This window comes from Heteronotia binoei, chromosome 5, assembly GCF_032191835.1.
Source record: "Heteronotia binoei isolate CCM8104 ecotype False Entrance Well chromosome 5, APGP_CSIRO_Hbin_v1, whole genome shotgun sequence".
NCBI classification, from domain to species: domain Eukaryota; kingdom Metazoa; phylum Chordata; class Lepidosauria; order Squamata; family Gekkonidae; genus Heteronotia; species Heteronotia binoei.
This window is the reverse complement of record NC_083227.1, coordinates 167,630,812-167,653,084: the sequence shown is the minus strand read 5'-3', so window position 1 is coordinate 167,653,084 and position 22,273 is coordinate 167,630,812. Positions and strand designations below refer to the sequence as shown.

The window sequence follows — 22,273 nt, the reverse complement described above, 5'->3', positions numbered from 1 at the left end:
ATTTGTTATTCAACTCCTCCGCGGATTTCAATTCTGTTTTACCACTTTGTATTTTTAATAGTTGATTGTATGACAACTCTCTTTCTTTATCGGTCTTAGCTGTTATTTTTATCACTTCTTCTGGCACTATCCATAATGGCTTTCTCTCATCACCATACTTCTTATACTTCATCCATGTATTTAACAAATTAGTTCTTATATAATGGTGAAAGAAAAAAACATCCATTTTTTTCTTCCCATAGTACATGTAAGTGTGCCAGCCGAATTTATTTCCATGACCTTCCAACATTAAAAGTTTTTTATTTGACAGCATCACCCAATTTTTATCCATACTAAGCAAACTGCATCATGATATATTCTTAAGTCTGGTAGCTGGAATCCTCCTCTCTCCTTAGCATCTGTTAAAATTTTCATTTTAATCCTTGGTTTCTTCCCAGCCCAGACAAATTCTGAAATCTTCCTTTGCCGTTTATTGAATTGTTTACTATCTTTCACAATCGGAATAGTTTGAAATAAATACATTATTCTCGGCAAAATGTTCATCTTAATTGCAGCTATTTTACCCAACAATGTCAAATTAAGTTTATTTCATTTCATCAAATCTTCATCCATCTTATGCCATAGCTTTTCATAGCTATTTTTAAACAAATCAATATTCTTCATTGCTATCTCCAAGCCCAAATATTTTACTTTGGAAACAACTTCACATCCCATCAATCTCTGAAATTCCTTTTGTTTGTTTGCTTGTATATTTTTACATAAAAGTTTTGACTTTTCTTTATTAACATAAAATCCCGCCAATTCACCATATCCTTAAATCTTAGTTAATGACAAAGGTGTTACTTGTACAGGATTTTCAGTTATAAACATTATGTCATCAGCAAATGCTTTATATTTGTAAACAGATCCTCTGATTTTTAGCCCTTCTATTTCTTTATCATCTTGTACTTGAATCAGTAAAATTTCGAGAGTCATAATAAACAACAGTGGTGAAAGCAGGCAACCTTGTCTTGTACCTTTACTAATCATCATATTATCTGTAAGGTCTGCATTTATACACAACTTTGCCCTCTGTTCCATATATATTGCTTTTATCATTCTTATAAAGTGCTCGCCAAGTTCTATCTTTTCCATAACTGCAAACATAAAGTCCCAGTTCAAATTATCAAAAGCTTTCTCTGCATCCACAAAGAATAATGCAACTTCCTTTTCTGGATGTTTTTCATAATGTTCTACAATATTAACAACTGTTCTTTTATTATCTCTTATTTGTCTTTTAGGGAGAAATCCTGCTTGATCTTCCTTTATAAAGTTCATCAAATATTGTTTAAGTTGTTCTGCCAGGATTCTTGTGTATATCTTATAATCAATATTTAATAATGAAATTGGTCTGTAGTGCTGTACATTCGTGACATCTCTGTCTTCTTTAGGTATCAACGAAATTACAGCTTCTTTCCAGGTATTTGGTATTTTCCGTTTTATTCGTATCATATTCATCAATTTTGGTAATTTTGGTACTAATTCTTCTTTAAAAAGTTTAGCCGTATATCCATCTGGCCCAGGCGCCTTACCATTTTTCATTGCATTAATTGCTGCTTCAATTTCAATTTTTTCAATTGGATCATTCAAAATTTTCTTCATATTTTCCATTAAGGGTGCTATTTTAACATTTTGCAAGTACTCTTCAATATTTTCTTTTTTTTATTTTCACACCCTTAAATAAGTTGGCATAATACTTAAAAAATTCTCTTTTTATTCCTTCTTCATCTACTATCTCTTTCCCACTAGTCACAATTTTACTAATAGTTTTACTTTCTCTCTTTTTCTTCAGTTGCCAAGCTAAATACTTTCCAGGCTTATTTGCACCCTCAAAAGATTTCTGTTGCAATTTTTTCAAATTCCATTCAATTTCTTTGTTTAGCAAATGTCTCATTTGAGTTTGTAATATAGTAATCTCCCTTATAATTTTCTTTTTCCCTGGCCTTTTTCTCAGTTCCCCTTCTTTTTTTCTTTATTTCATTTTGAATGTCCAGCATCTGTTTTTCTTTTGCCCTCTTGTCTTTATTATTCAAAGTAATCAATATTCCTCTCATTACTGCTTTATAAGCATCCCATATCGTCTGAAATTCTATATCTTCTTTATCGTTTATTTGGAAGAAAGCTTTAGTTTCGTTTTCTAGAGATGTCACTATTTCTTTATTCTGTAGTAAATCTTCCTTTAATCTCCATCTTCTTGGGGGTTTTTGCAATTTTGTAATCCATAATATTGGGTTATGATCAGCACTTATCTTTGGTAAAATCTCTACTCTTTTAGTTATGAGGCCCAAATCTTTAGTACGCCATAACATATCAATTCTGGAATAAGTGTTATGTCTCGCTGGGAAAAAAGTATAGTCTCTTACTTCCGGGTTGAAATTTCTCCAGATATCTTCCAAATTTTCTTGTTTAACCAGTTCAAAAAAAGATTTTGGCAGTTTTCCTTCCTTGTTGCTACTTTTTTGTCCAGACCTATCCATTTTGTTCTGTATCGTTCCGTTAAAGTCTCCCATCATCAATATCTGGTCATAAGTCACTTCATCAAGCTGTTGGGTAATGTCTTTGAAAAAAGCATCTTTTGCGCCATTGGGTGCATACAGTCCTAATAACGTTTTCTTTGCATTTATCATTATCTATACCACCACATATCTTCCATCCTTGTCTTTAAATATCAATTTTGGCTCTAATTGTTGATTAATATAAAAAATCACGCCCCTTTTCTTTTGTTCCACCAATGAAAAAAATTCCAATCCTAATTGTTTATTCCATAAATATTTGTAATCCTTTTGTTGTATATGGTCTTCTTGTAAACAAATTATATTACAATTTTGCTTTTTAATCCAATGAAATGTTGTTTTCCTTTTTTTGTGGTGAATTTAGTCCATTTACATTCCAAGATAATTATTTGTAATCCATTATGGTGCAAAGTCTTTATTCTGTTCATAGAAACTACACAACTCATGTGCATTCATAATTGTAATCCTTCCATGTAGCTCAAAACTCAAACCTTCAGGTATTATCCACCTGTATCTTGTTCCATTAACACGTAGTTTCTCTGTCAGTTTCTTGTAAGATTTCCTGTCATTTATCACTTGTCTTGGCAGCTCTTTCATTATTCTAACTCTACTCTCTCCTACTGTCAGAATCGTGTGAAAACTTTGGTTCAAGATTTTTCCTACCATTTCTTTTGTCATAAATCTTATGACTACATCTCTTGGCAGTTTTTTGTTCTTGGCATATGATGAGTTGACTCTGTACATAAAGTAATACATATTTCTAGTCCCTTCAGGATCTTCCGCCAAGAAGTCAGCAATTATTTTCACAATATATCCCTTTAAGTCAGTTCCTTCCTCCTCAGGTACTCCTCTCAGACGAATTTGGGTTTCCATCAGTCTGCAGTCATGGATTGTCACCTTCTCTTGCAGCTTTAACAAGGTAGAAGCATGCACTTTAACTTTCTCCTCTACATCCTGGACTTTTTCCTTAACCACCACCACCTCATTTTTAAAGTCTTCCATTTCCTTTTTAAGGTCTCCAATGTCTTTTTTAAGTTCTTTTTTACAAGCTGTTAACATCTTCTCAACTCCTTTCATTATCCTAGCTTCCATTGTTTCCAGTTGGTCTTGCATTTTTTCCAAGGAAAGAGCTCTTGCACATGTTGCTTTTGATTCTGACATTAAAATAACCCACGAAAATTTACGCATCTTAAAATCAAGATCAAAATATCAGATTCAATAGCTTAATACTTGCCCTTTTAAATGAGCCTAATTTCGCTGTTCTTTGATCTTCCTAGGCTCAAATATTAATTTTAAAAGTTTTATTTTTTTTTCAAAATGGCGAATGAAATTTCTCTATAGTAAAAAATCCTAGTGTAGGCCTTCTTCTTGTTTATCTCTCTTCTCTTATTACTTCCTTCTTTGCTAGGAACAAAATCACATTTTCAATGGTATCCAAATCTTTCGATCTTTGTTAGTCTCTCTTCCCTTATTACTTCCTGCTTTGCTAGGCACCAAGTCCCGTTCTCAATGATATCCAAATCTCACGATCTTTGACGTACTTCCTGTTTTGCTTGTAGGGAATGCAAAGCTATGATGATGATACATTCTTCAGTGACCGCAAGTAATCCAAACAATAACTTCTTTCCCAGTTTTGAGCAATATCCTTCTTTTAACAAAGTCCAAAATTCAATCTTTCTTTTCTTCTTCTTCCCCTCTCTCTAAATCACTCCTTTCCACCTTCCAAAATTATTTTATTTGCTTTAAAAAAGTTCTGGAGTGAAAGATTGTAATTGGTACCTCTCCGGTGATATCCAGCTTAACATCGATCTTTCCAACTATCAGATGTTCACCAGTCCCAAAGAAGATTAGGATCTTTCCAAGCTTATGCCAATTGAATGGCTCTGAAAGCCTCTGTAGATGATGAAAACGCCACTCTTCTCCAGGGGCCCCTCAAAGCCTCAAAAGAGTCCCCAACAGAGCTCTCTATCAGCCAAGGTAAACCCCCTCTGAGTTCTTGTGTGTATCTTGGACAAATCTCTAGCTGAGAGATGTAGGTAGAAGGCCAGAAAGAGCCTTTTCCTACCCCGAACAGAGGCTTCAGTCTGTCCCCGTTAAAGAGGCAGGTCAGCTCGCCATTTCCCTAATCCCGGAAGCCCAATCCAGTCTGCTTCCTAAAACCACCTTGGAACAAAAACTAGGCCTATTCCTTGGTTCGTTTATTTGCAATTGAATCATGCCTCTTCTTCACTTGATCTTCAAAGAATCTTCCACTCTAATCCTACTGAATTTGAACATCTGTTACACTCTATGCCTTCTCATAATAAAGGTCTTATATCTACAGTCTACAGCATCTTAATCCATTTAGAAGATAACAAACCAATGGGAAATCAAATTGTTTGGCAACAATTTGAGGTCGCTGCACCTCAAAAAGGATATTATAGCATTGGAGAAAGTCCAGAGAAGGGCAACTAGAATGATTAAAGGGCTGGAGCACTTTCCCTATGAAGAAAGGTTGAAACGCTTGGGACTCTTTAGCTTGGAGAAACATCGACTGCGGGGTGACATGATAGAGGTTTACAAGATAATGCATGGGATGGAGAAAGTAGAGAAAGAAGTACTTTTCTCCATTTCTCACAATACAAGAACTCGTGGGCATTCGATGAAATTGCTGAGCAGACAGGTTAAAACGGATAAAAGGAAGTCCTTCTTCACCCAAAGGGTGATTAACATGTGGAATTCACTGCCACAGGAGGTGGTGGCGGCCACAAGTATAGCCACCTTCAAGAAGGGTTTAGATAAAAATATGGAGCACAGGTCCATCAATGGCTATTAGCCACAGTGTATGTGTGTATATAAAATTTTTTGCCACTGTGTGACACAGAGTGTTGGACTTGATGGGCCGTTGGCCTGATCCAACATGGCTTCTCTTATGTTCTTATGACAACAAGATTGCAATCTTTCTCTTTCTCCTGAACAATGGTCTGACATCTACTCCTCATCTCTTTTTTCCTCTCCGGTTATGAGTACCAGACTACCATCATTTAAAATCCTTAATTGCTGGTACCTTACACCAATTAGAATCGCCTCCTTCTCCAAAACAAGCTCTCCCTTATGTTGGTGGAAATGCAGACAACTTGGAACTTATGCTCACTGCTGGTGGGAGTGTCTGTTTATACAGAAGTTCTGGCAAGATGTTCTTCACCTAATTCAACATATTACCACTTATAATTTATCTCTTCAACCTGGCTTCTTATTTCTGAATCAGTAGGACTCTACCTCTGTTCCAAAGATACGTCGTGAATTAATCACTAGTCTTCTAGTCGCTGCTAAGATCTCCATTGCATCTTATTGGAAAGCCTCCAAAGCTCCTACAACAATTACATGGCTCTCAAAAGTCTGGGAGCATTTCATCATGGAAAAGATCACAGATAATCTGCTAAGCTCTTCATCACCTCACACACAATCACATTTTACAAACAAATGGTTTCCTTTCATTGATTATGTCACTTCACAGGAACTTCCTCCTTACAATCCCTCACAGATGGCTATGATCTACTTCTAGTTTCTCTTCCCACCTTCTTAGCTCTCTTATTTATCACCATCCATCTCAATCTATCTTTCCAGGCACAGGAGTGGGTATCTACAATTGTATATATTTTAGCTTCCCCTTTAACTTTTTCTCTTATCCTACTTTTTGTCCTTTCTCTTTTCTCTGAACTGTTTAAAATCTCATTTAAGTTGCAGATTGATTGAATGCTTTTCTTGAACGATACCAATAGAAGGATCATCCAACTTTTGTTTTGAAATGTTGTTTGGCTCTACCTTTTAATTAACATATTTAGGTTCCACTTATATGTGTCAGGCAATTAGATTTCAAAGTAACCAGTCCTTGAAATGATACAAAGTTAGGCTTTATTTGATAACCCATATGCAATGAATGGAGGGATTGGGACTGATACAAAGAAATGTTGCAGAGCATACTTAAAGACACTACATCAAAGGTTTCCTAAACAAAGCTGCTATTCTAAACAATGGGGAGTCCAAGTGTGAATGTTCACACGGTAACCTTCCCTTATCATTTTCCTGTGGTCTCTCTCTTCCTGGGACTAGCTGGCGTCTCGTCCCTGGAGGCATTTTATCTTCAAAGGAAGCATTCCTGCATTTGTTAGTAATTGTGGAGAGGGTTCAGACAGTACCCTGGCAACAATCTACTTTGATATACATAGCAGTTTATAGTGTTAGTAACATTGGTTAAGCATGGCTACTATATTTAATAAGCATTTGAATTCAGGTCAATTAACATTGCTTGACGATATGTCTGTATCATTTGCTCTTGCATTTTATGTGATACCGCCTATGCTGTATTGTATGATTTGTATAACTTTATTTTCAAATAAGTTTCTTATTTTAAAAAAAAAATCCTTTTTAAATCGATTGGTTGCTGCTGATGAATTTATCACACTGTTTACTCTGATGCAGTTTTATTAATTTTAACAGAGCTGGATTTGAGTCTAGTAGAACCTTAGAGACCAACAAGAATTTTGAGGTTATCACCTTTTGAGAATCAAAGTTTCCTTTGTCAGATACCTTCAAGATCTTTAACTCCCGAAAGCTCATACCCTCAAAATCGTGTTGGTCTCTAAGATGCTGCTAGACTTGAATCAAGCTCTTCCATTGCAGCCCAGCACACCTACGCTCTTGAAACTAATTTTCTTGTCTGGGTTTTGTATTTTATATCGCTTGGTAAGTTGACATTGATTTTTTTTGTAAACCACCTAATAAGAAGCCCTTTGGTTAAGAGGCAGCCTAGAAATAATGTAAACGAATAAACAATAGCTGCTTAATGAGGAAATGTAGGTCAGGGAAATCACATAGAGGAAAGAGTTAAAAATGTCCCTAGCATCATTGTTCCATTTCAATTTGGAGCCCTGCTTCTGCTTTTATAAATGAATTAAAATTTCAGAAATCTGTTCATAGATCTCCTGGAGGTTATTTGTTTGGGCCCGGAGGAAATAAATATTGCTCCATGTTTCAGCCTTTTGTGCCTTTGTATGTGTTCACGTTAGAGAAGCCCCGTGGCACAGAGTGGTAAGCTGAAGTACTGCTGTCCAAGCTCAGTTTGTCAGGAAAACATTGTGAAAGCAACATCACCTCAGAGTCAGAAACAACTGGTGCTTGCACAGGGGATTACCTTTACCTTTTATGTGTTCTTATTAGGCATGAGGGGAAAGGTGCATGCCATAGGCTGCATGGTGACATACCTACAAACAGTAGAGGGTACAGGCTTTACAACTGGCAGAAGTGGCAGCAAATCAGTACTGGGCGATGCTGGGTTCTTGCAAAAAAAAAAAAACTGGAAGAAGGGCAGGGCTTTTTTTGTAGAAAAAGCCCCGCACAAACTCATTTGCGTATTAGGCCACACCCTCTAATGTCACCATTGTTTCACACAGGTTCTTTGTAGAAAAGCCCAGCAGGAACTCATTTGCATATTAGGCCACACCCCTTGCTGCCGTGCCAGGCAGAACTGTGTACCTGTGTGTTGCTGTTCAAAAAAAGTCCTGAAGAAGGGGTTTCATTCAGCTCACTAAGGGAGGCAATATTGTAGTACTGTCCAAAATCTATGAGTCAATTTCCATAGTGGGCTTATCCCTAAACTTATGTACATTTAGATGGCCCCCACCATGGCTGGGGTGCTAAGCAGGGTCACTTCTGACTTTATAGATTTGATCCTGCCTGGGCTAAATGGTAAGAGAGGCCACTGGCACTAGAGCAGCATAGGGGCCATGTAGGTTTAGTGATGGTGTCAGCAGTTCAGACCATGGCTGTAATTGGAGTCATGGGGGAATGCATGTTTTCCCCTCAAAATGTACTATTAGATTATGCATTTCTGCCGTGAGACAGCAGAGCAAAAACAGAGCAGGCACCAGCAATTTTAGACAGAGATTTTGACTGCTTAATTCCTCAGTGTTTTGTACATAGGGATGGTGTTCAGTGTTGTGGGGACTGCCTCATTTTACAAAACCTGTGCCTCATTTGGTGGTGGGGAGATTCTGGGCATCTCTGACCTTGTAAGACTTTTATGGGAACCTTTTATTTCGATAGCAGTTCAGGAGCCGTCTATTCTTCATTTTCTTGGAAAAATAAATGTTTGGTGTTCAAAGAAGAGAAGACCCTACAGGGGGGCAGCAAGATGACAATTAGGATAGTGAGGTCAGCAATGTCTCTCCAGTTCACTGTGGTTCTTTATCTGTCTCCAGATTGCTACTTTTATGGCAATTAACCTCTTCTTCTCAGAAGTGCCACATTCAGTCTTACTCTCTCTTTCAGCTAGAGATGTAGTTAGGAGCCGCTCTCTGGCTGGATTCAGATAGGCAGCTCGTGGCGGCAGCCTCTCAGCTTTAAAAAAAAAAAAAAAGCCAGCAAAGTTTGAGGCATCCCACTGTGAGCAGATGGCACACACCTGGCTGCTGAGAGAGGCAGTGTGCAACTGGAGGAGTGGTCACACCACTCATGCACTTGCATGGTGTGCCTTGGTCGTTGAGATGGCCCAGAAACGTTCCACGTAAGTGCTTTAGCAGTTTGAATGCCAAGAAGTACCCGGTGGCTTTTTGAGGTGGAGTTGAGGTGGTGGGAGATGAGGTGGGTGTGCTTCAGGCTTGCAGCCCAGATGTGCTCATGTAAACACTCCTTTTAAATCCATAGTGTGTTAGGGGGGGGCTGTTTCGGAACAAATTGTATGTCTGAATGCAGCCTCGGTCTCTCCTCTTTCCTATCAAGTATGTTAATTCCTAAATAAATCTTCATCTACTCTTTAATCAGGTTGTACGCCATTGCTGTGTTAATTACTCTGGCAGCAAGTTTTGGCTTCCTCCCATGTTCCAGCCTCTTCTATGCTCTCTTTCAAGCTTACAAATGGAGGTGCTGCTTAATTAGTGTCCTAGTTCGCAAAGCAGTGCATCTTCTGGTTGTTTTAGAGCTTTTTTAAATCTGAGATGGGCCAGGTGTGGATTTCTGAATATATATTTGTGGCAAAGCCATGAATGTGGGTTTGATTTAGCATGTGAATATCTGTAGGTGGGAGTGGCTCCACATCGTGAGAATTCTTAATTTTGCATTCAACACTACTGTGAATGCAGAAGCGTGTGCATTTGCAATGGAGGTTCCCCAAAGGACTTTTCTGTGCACTTTCCTCTGTCAGCCACTACAGCACTTAATGGGTTTTGTTTTAAGCCATCCATTGGCATGTTATGGAAGAACTATAGCTACAAGGGTCCGAGGGCAGGAGCATAGCACCAGTGTGGATGAGGCCATTGTCGGGCAAGAAAATGTGCCCCACTCTGTCCACATAGCATGCCAATATGCTCGGACTGCACTCTTCTCAAAAGATTAGAGCAAGGTAGGTCTGGGAGAGAGTTCCTGAGGGCAGGATAAGGACAATTACAGCATGTCATGTGGGTGCTTCAATAGCAAGCACTGCAGTTGGGTAACCAAAGCAGAGAAAAACCTCAGTGTGGGAACAGTTTATGTTAAGGTACTAACAAATGTGTAAGTGTACTAACATAAGCAAGCTGATTTGTGGATGCCTGATCCTTTGCAGATGTACAGAGCTATATTTGTGAGACCCAGGCAGGGTGAAGGGTGAGAACGATTAACGAAAATGTGTGGTACATAAAGGAAATGTTTAATTCAGATTTTGAATCACAGCCCCTGTCTAATTCACTATACTCTCAACAGATTCCTAGTCAATGTTTTCTTCAAAGCCTGTGGTGTGAGATTTGTTTCAGTGAATGCCTAAGAATGGTTACAGATGTCAGGAACTGAACCAATATTGTCCTGACAGGGGAATGAGTAGCGTCGTCGGAGCTATCAGGATAGGACATCTGGCTTACAGGTCAGAAGGAATGTCCTATGCATAATACTGCATCTATTAGCTTACCTGAAGTTCTCTCCCCAAGTGTAGAATTAGAAACAAAGCCATTTATAAATGACAGGAAGAGAACATGGGAAGCTGGAAAACATTTCAGTTCTTTGGTTGCAGAGCCTTGGGCTATTTTTCTTTACTTCCTGCCAAAACTTTCTTTGTGCTTTGCTGTATATATGTGTTTTGACTTTGCTGCTGCATCTGCATTTTGGGATTAAGCCGTTTCATTCCTCTGCATAAAGTTTCCCAAGAGGCTAGTGCTGGGAAGAGTGCTACACATCGAAATAATGCTCAATTCCATGAGCTAATCAAGCTAATGCAGACAAGAAGGCTTGCTGTCCCAAGACTGTCTCTCACTATATTCCCCAACACCTTCCAAATGAGTTTGTAGCAGCCAGCAATGTTTCATGAGTCAGTGAACATGACTCCCTCCAAGAGAGAACTAGGGTGAGGATCTGCTTTGCACCGGTTTTATTGGCGAGATCCAGCCTTCCTGGAACAATGGCAATGAAACCCTGAGGATGAATTTGTTAGACATCTCCATATTAGTGTATATGCCCTAAATGTTTTACTGACTTCAGTGCATATGGATGCTTTGAACAGACATCACTGGTGTCTGATCATACATCACAGATGATGGGAGATGGAACCCATAGATTTCTTTATTATTTATTTATTACATTACATTTCTATCCCACCCTCTCTGCAAGCGGAATCAGGGCAGCTAACTGTTAGTTCAGACATTTATATTTACAACTTAGAACCAATAAAATACAATTACAATTAAAACATTCCATGGTGCTGTACAACTTCGATAAAGGCTGGCTCTTCTTTCCTGATGGTGATTGTATAGTAATCATAGCTCTTTAGCGATGTGGGGTGGCAGTCCTCTCCTGATTTAGATGTCAACGGCCGGTTGGAACAGTTCAGTTTTGCAGACCCTGCAAAAAGTAGAGAGATCCTGCAGGGCCCTTATGGCCTCTGGGAGGGCAGTCCACATTTCTGGTGCTACCACCAAGAAGGCCCTAGCCTGTGTGGAGCATAGCCTGGCCTCGTTTGGTCCAGGGATGGACAGTAGGTTTTGTGTCCCTGAACGCAGTGCTCTCTGGGGAACATGTGGAGAAAGGCGGTCCTGTAGATAGGCAGGCCCCCAACCATAAAAGGCTTTAAAGTTCAATACCAACACCTTGAAACGGACTTGGAACAGAATAGGTAGCCAGTTCAGCTCTTTCAGCACTGGCTGAATGTGCTCCCATTGAGGGAGCCCCATTAACAGCCATGCCGCAGCGTTCTGCACTAGCTGTAGTTTCCAAGTCAGGGTCAAGGGTAGTCCCATGTAGAGAGCATTACAGTGATCTATTCTTGAGGTGATCATAGCATGGATCACCATTGCTAAGTTGTCATGCTCTAGGAAAGGGGCCAACTGCCGTACCCGCTGAAGATGAAAAAATGTGGATCTGGTAGTGGCTGCTACTTGGGCCTGCATTGTAAGAGAGGACTCCAGGAGCACTCCCAAGCTCTTGACCTTAGGGGCCGGTATTAGTGATGCCCCATCAAGAGCTGGCAAAGGGATCTCCCCTCCCGGTCCACCCCAGCTCAGATAGAGAACCTCTGTCTTCGTCGGATTCAGCTTCAACTGACTCAGCCTGAGCCAAGATGCTACAGCTTGAAGAGCCAGGTCTAAATTTTCTGGGATACAGTCAGACTGGCCACCCATCAATAGATAGAACTGGGTGTCATCTGCATATTAGTAACAACCCAGCCCATACCTCCTGACAATCTGGGCAAGGGGGTACATGTAGATGTTAAATAACATCGGGGACAGAACCGCATCCTGTGGCACACCACATATAAGTCGGTGCCTTTGGGGTGATTCCTCCCCTATCACCGCCATTTGTCCCCAACATTAGAGAAAAGAGGCCAACCACTGCAAGGCAGACCCCTGGATCCCCACATCGGTGAGGCTGCTAGACAGTAGCTGATGGTCGACTGTATCAAATGCGACTGACAGATCTAATAATAACAGAACCGCTGAGCCGCCCTGAAAGATGGACTGGAATGGATCCAGTGCGGAAGTGTCATCCAAGAATCCCTGTAGCTGAATAGCCACCGCCTGCTCTATAACCTTACCCCAAAAGGGAAGGTTCAACGCCGGCCGATAATTTGCCAATACGGCCGGGTCTACAGATGGTTTTTTCAAGATGGGACGGACCACAGCCTCTTTAAAAGGTGTGGGAAAGATCCCTTCTGTGAGGGATCTGTTGACAGTAATCTGCAGTGGCTCGCGTAGTGACTTCTTTTATAAGCCAGGATGGGCACGGATCCAACCCACAGGTAGTAGGGCATACAGCAAAAAGGACCCTGTTGACCTCCTCCAGGCTGAGTGGGGTGAAGGAATCTAGAAATGGACCAGAAGACATGCTCGGTGCCTTGAGTTCTTTCACTGCATCAGTTGTGGTGGGAAGATCGTGTCAGAGCGACGAGATGTGAGATGTTAACTCTCTCTAGTTGCTTTAACTGTGTTTCATCTCCAAGTCACAGAAATGACTTATTTTAAGATCTGAGGAACCAGAAAGCTGGGCAGCAGTCTGCTTGGTCACAACTTGCCAAACCAACTTACGAAACCAAAAGCAGCCCACCCCCCCATGTTTAGAAGCTCCATAGTCTTGGCAAACTTCCTTTTAAGATGAAAGCAGGCATGATGCTGGGGATTCTGTGCATGAAACTCCCCAGCATTTTTTTTAAAAGATAGAAAGCGTACAGGGACCCAGTCTGGATCAGAACTGTGCTGCTAGTAAAAGGGGCAGGGTTTAAGTCTTTTCCCCAGCCCATTTTTTCCAGCTTGAATAACTCCACCGAGCCTCTATTTATCCCTGTGTAGCAAACATACAGGTACCCTTGTTCCATTCTAGACCATAGTTATGATTGATCTCATCTCCTTTAGAGAGCAATCATTACAGTATATTCCTCCAGTACTATACAAAATTAGAGGAGTAGTGCATTGTGCCTTCTCATCTCCAAAAACCTAGATTCTCTAGAATTGGCAGAAAGGCAGCAGTGTGACAAAAAAAAAAACTGCTGACCAATAAAGTCTGAATTAGCACCAAATTCAGTCTGTACTAGAGTCTGCCAAAGTGACAGTCTCAGCCTGCAATAAAACTTCACTTTGAGAATCAAAACAGCATTGTTTGCAAGGGAAAGAGTAAAATGCTTGCTAAGGAAATAGGGGGTGAAATAGAGAGAGCTCTTTCAGATTATAGCTTGGCATGATCGTTCTCAGCAGCATTTGATTTGATAGAGATATCAAGCAAGTCCAGCACTATATATGTCTGAGCCTCACGAGCTACCTGCTCTGCAGGAATCTTGGCATAGGACGCTAAATCAGTACTGGCACTGTGAGCTGGGTTATAATGGCACAGAGCTGATGTGGTGTAGTGGTTATAGTGGCACCCTTGGACCAGCCACTGGGTTGTTGTGATGACAATATGGAGGGGAAATCATACACCTTAACCTCTGTGGGGAAAGGACAGAGAAAAATGGAACATATGTAGGGTCTTACCGTGAGGATCTCCTGGATCATTCTGCCTCTTAAATTTAGTTTAAATGTTATTTAGATTTTTACTGTTATTCTGGAAACTCACAAATAAGATGTATTATGTGTGTCTCATTATTATTGTTGTTATTATTATTGCTGCTGCTGCTGCTGTTATTGCTTAATTGCACCAGGCTCTGGGCAATGTACAAAATGGATTAAAACAATATACAAGTTAAAAAACAGACAATAGATTAGGGTTTGTAGAGTCTTTCGGGATCAAGTGCCGTGTTCTACTGGAGAAAGTTTTCCTTCCAGACGTTTCGTTCTCAGCTGCGGAGAACATCCTCAGTGGCGTTGCAGCCGGAGCAGGCGCTCAGACCTTCTTGGCTGCTGTGCATTGAGTGACAATAGATTGATTAAAATTCTTAGAAATCTCTCAGACGGTGCCCTTTAGGATTGTTTGTACATTCTGGACTGTCAGGGTGTCATGTTGGGGGGAGGAAATAATGCAAAGCATCCGGGAGGGAGTAGGAAAGGAAGATGGCTGTCGAATAACAGACCACTGTTGCCCTCAACCAAAGGCCTGGCGGAACATGCAAATCCAGGCCCTGTGGATTTGCATAAGGTCGCACAGGACCCTAATGTCATCTGGCACAGAATTCCACCAGGTTGGAGCCAGGACCAAAAAGGGCCTGGCCTTGGTTGAGGACAGCTAGACTTCCCTAGGGGCAGGGATCACCAGAACATTGTCACCAGTACAGCACAACACTCTTCCAGGGATGTACCAGAGGAGACAGTCCCATAGATACGTTGGTCCCAGACTGCTCAAGGCCTTAAAAGCCATAACCAAAACCTTGGATCTGACCCGATTCTTCGCTGGGAGTCAGACTGGAAAACTGGGCTAAAAACAAATAAGATGAATTTTAACGGGGATATATGCAAAGTTCTGCATTTAGGTAGGAAAAATCAAATGCATAATTCCAGGATGGGGGGCAATTGTCTTGGCAGTAAAAAGGTAAAGGTAGTTCCCTGTGCAAGCACCAGTCGTTTCCGACTCGGTGACATCGCATCATGATGTCTTCATGGCAGACTTTTTACGGGGTGGTTTGCCATTGCCTTCCCCAGTCATCTACGCTTTCCCCCCAGCAAGCCGGATACTCATTTTACTGACCTCGGAAGGATGAAAGGCAGAGTCAACCTTGAGCCAGCTACCTGAACCCAGCTTCTGCCAGGATCGAACTCAGGTCGTGAGCAGAGAGTTTGACTGCAGGACTGCAGCTTGACCACTCTTGGCAGTGGTACGTGCGAAAAGGATCCGGGGTTCTTAATGGACCATACGCTAAACATGAGTCAACAGTGTGATGCGGTAGCTAAAAAGGCCAAAGAAATTTTGGGTTGAATCAATAGACGTATAGTGTCCATTCCAGATAATTCAAAGTGACGGTATCGCTTTACTCTGCTTTGGTTAGATCTCACTTAAAATAGTGTGTTTTTCATGGGTAGCAACAACCAAACGAGACCCCCACACACATAAAACATATTTGGCACTTTATCAAAGGTGCCATCTCCATAGATGGTATCTTTGTTTAATGCAAGCATAAGATCTCTACTCACGTTGCTTGCTTTTTACAGGTTGCGATCCAAATCAGAGAGGATTTTTACTCATGCATCGCCTACTGCTATTTTATGTCAATTAACTTTTGCTGTTTTTTTAAGGTTTTATTATATTTTATAGTGTCACTGTTGGTTTTAAAGTATACTGTATTTTTGTATTAATGCCAATAAAGGTCTATGGTATGGTATGGTAGCCTCTATCACCTAAAACCAGAATTGATCCACAGGTATCTCAAGCTCAGGGGGGGGGGCTGTTTTTTTTTTAGGTAGATACACCAAATTTGCAGCATAGCATTCAGTGCCTCTCCCCAAAATACCCTCCAGGTTTCAAAAGGATTGGACCAGGGGGCCCAATTCTATTAGCCTCAAAAGAAGGTGCCCCTATCCTTCATTATTTCCTATAGAGGGAAGGCATTTAAAAGGAGTGTGGTCCCTTTAGATGTGATGGCCAGAACTCCCTTTGGAGTTCAGTTGTGCTTGTCACAACCTTGCTCTTGGCTCCACCCCTAAAGTCTCCTGGCTCCACCCCCAAAGTTCCCAGATATTTCTTGAATTGGACTTGGCAACCCTATTCCACGTGGGGGGGGTTTTCAGTATGGGCTTTTTCCCGTGTGGACTTCTTTCCATGTGGGTATTTTTCCATGGGGGCATGTTTCCATACGGACTTTTTCCCTGTGAGCATTTATGTCCGTGGATTTTTTCCTTTGGGCTTTTTCCTTTGTGCTTTTTTACTAGAACCGTTTGATTCAGTGTAAGGCAGCTTCACTTGTATTCAAGTGGAAATAGTTTGTAAAATCCTGAAAACCAGAGGTGTGCTGTCAGTAAAGAGTTTTCTATCCATATAATTTTAATGCTTAATGACGATGTTGTCTTTCAGGTCCTTATAATTAAATTAGTTGCTGTGTCTGTAGTATGCATCTTGCAGATCTTAAAACAATGATCAAATTTCAAGATGGACAGGATTTTGTGATTCCTCCACCCTTGCCTTTGTAATCTAGCGTTGGATGGTGATACAGTTCTGTTAGTAGTACCATATTTTATGAAGTTACATTTACTTAAAATTGGACATATTTGTTGCTGTATTATTTTCCTACTGTTTTCTCAAATCACATTTCCTGTAACTACTTTGTCCTCCTTTCTCTGTGGCTCATGCCTTTGTGCTAGATTTGGAAGGTGCCCTAGATAAGTAACCAGCACACTTTTTATTTCCAGCCTCTTGAAAAAGAAAACTAGTTTCTGTCCAAAAAGGTTTGAGTGCCATCATGTGCTTTTTCTTGTCACATTATTCTATCTTAATTTAGGGCTTCTCCTAGCTGTAACATATATGTTACTTATTCTTTAATGTAGGTTTGACTCATAGATGCAATAATTTCACTTAAAATCATTAGACAGAAGAAGAAGACTGCAGATTTATACCCTGCCCGTCTCTCTGAATCAGAGACTCAGAGCAACTTATAATCTCCTGTATCTTCCCCTCCCCCCACAATAGACACCCTGAGAAGCAGGTGGAACTGAATAAGCTCTTACAGCAGCTGCCCTTTCAAGGACAACTCCTACGATAGCTATGGCTGACCCAAGGCCATTCCAGCAGCTGCAAGTGGAGGAGTGGGGAATCAAACCCGGTTCTCCCAGATAAGAGTCTGCACACACTTAACCACTACGCCAAACTGGCTCTCATTTACGCCTGGATGATCCTGCTGTGAGATCTCTACATTGTTTAATATATCATGTTTACACTTTCAGCTCTGTTCAGATTTCTGCAGTCCACATCCTATTGTGTTATTAATTGGAATCATTTACGAGGCTGGTCCTTATGTGCATCATAGGTTTGATATAAAGTGTGCGGCTTGATTATGAGGAATTTTTTAGCCTGCCTTGTCAGGGCTACCATTACCTGGTGAGATTTAGACTCTCAATCAGAATCTCCTTAAAGGTGGGGGGTCAGGGATGATGGTTCGCCAAAAGATCCTAGTACGTCCAGAGGCTTTATTGACAACTCTTGGAGATTTTTCTCATCAGCAAAGGTGACACTGCTGTTTCAGTTCGAGTTGACCTGTGAAATGCAAAGATGACCTGGGGTATACTCTGTTGCTTCCGATCACCCTCTCTTCTCCCAGGGTTTACTGAGGAACTTTGAACAATAAAATGGCTAAGTAGACCGTTGAAAAGCAAGTGGAGGAAAATTAAAATGAATGAGACTGAACACAGGTGAGAGCAGATTATTGTGCCAATGATCGCTTATTCAGCTAAAGATAACTGGAGGTTTATGTAATGTAATGTAATGTAAAATTTTATTTGTATCCCGCCCTCCCCCGCCGGAGCAGGCTCAGGGCGGCTAACAACATTTAAAAGTGAAACAGTACAATAATAAAACATTAAGTTCACATTAAAACCAATCAATCAATAATCAAAACATTCCTAAAACTAACATTGGCGGTAAACATTATTAATTTAGCAGTAAACATTAGCTCAGTCATTGGTGAACGCCTGTTTGAAGAGGGCGGTCTTGCAGGCCCTGCGGAACTGGTCTAAGCTCCGCAGGGCCCGCACCTCCTCTGGGAGCTGGTTCCAGAGTTGTGGGGCCGCGGCTGAAAAGGCCCAAGTGCGGGTGCTTTGAAGTTTAACTTCTTTTGGCCCAGGGATATTCAGTCTGTTTTTGCCTACTGACCTCAGTGCTCTCTAGGGCTCATATGGGGAGAGACGGACCCTCAGGTAGGTCGGTCCTTGGCCATATGAAATTTGGGTTATTCTTCCACTAATGGGATAAGCTGTAATTCCTGCTTTTGTAGGAAGGATGTAGTCAGATATACATGCCACTCAAATGGGAACAAAGACCTTTATGCCCACTTAAAGTCACTTAGCACTTTAGTACCCTCCTTAAGACTTGGGCTCACCAGATGCCACATTGCAAACACTCTTTGTTCTTCAGCCTATATTTAGCAGAGAGAAATGGGAGCAAGGCATTGTTAGTGGCTCACATATCTGGCAATCTATATAAAATCTCCTCCAGCGACTGCTGAGTAGCCAGGCTTCACAAAAGGGGTAGTTCCATTAGCACATTCCTTGGGGCAAACCTTTGACCTGCTACTAATGTTGGCTTTCAGGAAACAGAGGAGAGAAATCTGTTCTGTACTTGAGAAGTATCTGCATACACAAAGCAAGGCTGGAGTATTGTGACTAGCATTTAATACCAGTACATAGAGCAGAGAGCAAAGAGAAAGGGCCAGAAAGTCTCATTTCTATATTTGGCTCTAAGAGAGCTTATTAGAGAAGATATATTCTAAATCAAAAATTCTGGTCAGCATTGTGTGTTAAGAATTAGAACAAAAAAGATGGGTCTTCTGAGTTCTGCTACCAACATTGTGGAGGAAGTATTACCTAAAGCATGAGTGGACATTTGAGATATCAGACCAAATCCTCAATCTATGTCCATGTCTTATAGATCACTAGTTAAATTGTGATGTGAAGGAAATGTAAGGTTTTGCCAAGTAACACTCAAATAGGCTACTGCTTATGGAGCTTTTTTGATATGTTACTAGTTCAGACTTGTCCATGCAGATGTCTTGCCAGAAGTAAAAATGAAACTTACAGACAGCATTAAATAATTTCAGAAAAGCACGGACTCCCTCCCCCCCGAACTTCAAAGACGTAACTATTCATGAAACAATTCACAGTGAACTCATCCCCTTATCTCCCAGCCTCTGCCTAAAGATTGTGTAAAGAAAGGAGGCCCTGCATTCCCAGTCAGCCCCTAATGGCCTCACTGTGAGAGACAAAATAACCTTGGACAATAACCATTCCAATAGAAGTACACAATATGCCACATAGTAAGACAGTGACAGTTATGTTGTATGCAAATCACTCAGAAAGTAAAATAAAACATGACAGGAGACATGGATCCTGACAGGAGGTTGCTCAGATGCACAAGAGGAGTACCAGTTTTCTATCTCACCAAGTCTGTTTTGAAAGCCTTTTAGATATTCATAAAATGTATGGGATTAGATCTGCTGACCTATAATCCAAAAATATTCTTGAGGGTGTCTTGGCATACAAATCGGTTTATGCTAGGTCAGCTGATTGGTTGATCTAGCCCTGTATTCTATTCTGATTTGCAGCATCTCTCAAGGGCTTCAGGCCAAGGATTGAACCTGGGACCTTCTGCATAAAAGTATGCATTCTACTACTGAGCTATAGCCTTACTATCCAGCATCCAACATCAGTGTTGAAGCATGTGGTTTATGTGTATGCAATCCCAGTTTGAATTCTTAGGCTCTACAGTTAAGTATCAGAGCTGGGAAAATCTATACAAGAACCTAGTTTGAAGATAGAAGATATTGGATTTATATCCCGCCCTCCACTCCGAAGAGTCTCAGGGCAGCTCACAATCTCCTTTACCTTCCTCCCCCACAACAGACACTCTGTGAGGTGGGTGGGGCTGGAGAGGGCTCTCACAGCAGCTGCCCTTTCAAAGACAACCTCTGCCAGAGCTATGGCTGACCCAAGGCCATCTCAGCAGGTGCAAGTGGAGGAGTGGGGAATCAAACCCGGTTCTCCCAGATAAGAGTCCGCGCACTTAACCACTTGGCACTGTTTTGTCTAAAGATCATAATTGGGTTGGATCTAGCACAAGTACCATGGATGTCCCTCAGTTTCCCCTCTCCCTGCCATCAGCCCTTTCCAGTCCTGGAGAAGTTTATTCCTGGGGTCACAGGGGTGGCATTCTAGCAGGAGCTCCTTTGCATATTAGGCCACACACACCTGATGTAGCCAAAATCCTCCAAGAGCTTACAAGGCTCTTTTTGTAAGCTCTTGGAAGATTGGCTACATCAGGGGTGTGTGGCCTAATACTCAAAGTAGCTCCTGCTAGAATTCCACCCCTGCACATGGAGTCATAGGCACATGGGTAAATAGCAGAACTCTGCTGACAGAAGAGGCACAAAGAGCAATTCTGTCTCCTTTCTCCTCCCCACTGCATCCTCCAAATTTGCATGGCCACATGGATCTTTTACATGATCCCAGAAATTAACTTTCCAAGGATTAGAAAGAGCTCCTTTTGGGAGGGGAAGCCATGAAAGTCCACAACTCTTAGTGCCTTCCAATGATGGATCACAAGATCCAACCCATTATTGACTAGATAAAATTGAAATAAAAGGAAATGTTTTAATTGATTGATTAAATGTTATAATTAAAATAAAAGCTCTGAATAGCCTATGTTTTATACGCCATGATAAACATCTAAAATGGAACAGTCTCCAAGCTGTTCCTCTTACACAAAGCCTAAGCAACTTATGAGGCTCAAGAGGACCTTTTGATTCTTGGCTATTTGTTTCCATTTTTGGAAGTCTGAAGAAATTGTAGTGATTTACATCTTGCTGCTCTCTCACACAGCATCTGTCAAAGCAAGTTTTGACTCTCAAAAGTTCACACACTCCCAGTGAAAAAAATCCGCTTGGTCTCTGAGCTACTACCGGACTTGAATCTAGCTGTTCTGCCACAGACCAATATGGCTGCCCTCTGAAACAATCATACATCTTTGGCTCTAAAAATAATCTCAGCATTGTCAAAGAATCTCTACAGAACTAAGTTCAGAATCTTCATGGCACAGTTTTCCAGAGCAGTTGTGGGGTCTGCTCTGTCTCTTTTGCAGTCATTCAAGATATTCTATGTATTTCTTTATGCATCTTTCCATGCTAAAAAAAAAGTATACAGTTGTTTCTTCCTTTCTCTGTGAAGAGTGCCTGCTTTAGTTTTTCTCCTTTTCTTCCTCCTACCTACTCACGTTAAATCATTTCAAACTCTTCTTAATCTTGGGAGTTGTACGTTGGGGTGCACAAGAAACTCTGCTGACTCTGTGTTCTCCCAGTCATGTGTACAACCCACAACAACTACTAAAAAAAAGCTTTTAGTGGGACTGGTATTAAAAAAATAATAATTCAGAATTCACATTAAACTGCTACAGAGACATTCTTCATTAGCTGCATCAACTTTTCTCAGATATGCATTCCAGCGCTGTGACAATGAGAGAGATCCTACATGTCTTTACATTGGTGCAACAGATAGTGCTAATCCTGTTGGGCCCAAAGGGTCACAGCATTTTCAGGACTCACAAAATGCCTTCTGTTGCCTTGGTATTTCTTCTCTAGCTCTTGCTTGTTTTTAAAACATTTGCTTTCGGTATACTTTTTCTACTACTAATTTCTTCAAAGCACTTTCTTGAAGAAGTGCATAAATACAGGTATTTTGAATTGCTATTGATTCTTCCTCTTTGCTTGACCCAGTAACAGTAAGGATGACTGCCATAGAGGACCTCATATATGCTGAGGTTCCCGTGGTCCCAACTATTTTGAGAACTTTGAATTAGCCACCCTGAGTCCGTTTGGAATGGGCGGGATATAAATGGAAAGTAAATAAATAAACTCAGAAGGCACGAAGATCAATTGTTCTCATTACAAATTTGGTTTATAGGCTGGAGGTTACTCTGGCATTTTTAAGTCAGGGACAGCCAAAGAACAGATGGCTCATCCCACGTTGTAGAGCCCATATTTTATTAAGGTGGCGGAGAACTGGAAGCAGGCAGGTTGGTTATTAGGTTGGCTGGCTGATTCTCAAGTTGGCTATATTGTCCAAGTCCATGTTGGTGTGTTAGCAGGCTGTGAAGCTAGCTCCCAA

General features: G+C 41.0%; 1 protein-coding gene across 4 annotated transcripts in view; it reads left to right on the top strand.

Moving 5' to 3' along the window:
* Positions 1–22,273, top strand: part of CACNA1A (calcium voltage-gated channel subunit alpha1 A) — a 599,049-nt gene that overhangs the window by 358,921 nt on the left and 217,855 nt on the right. The gene's annotated exons all lie outside the window — the stretch shown is intronic.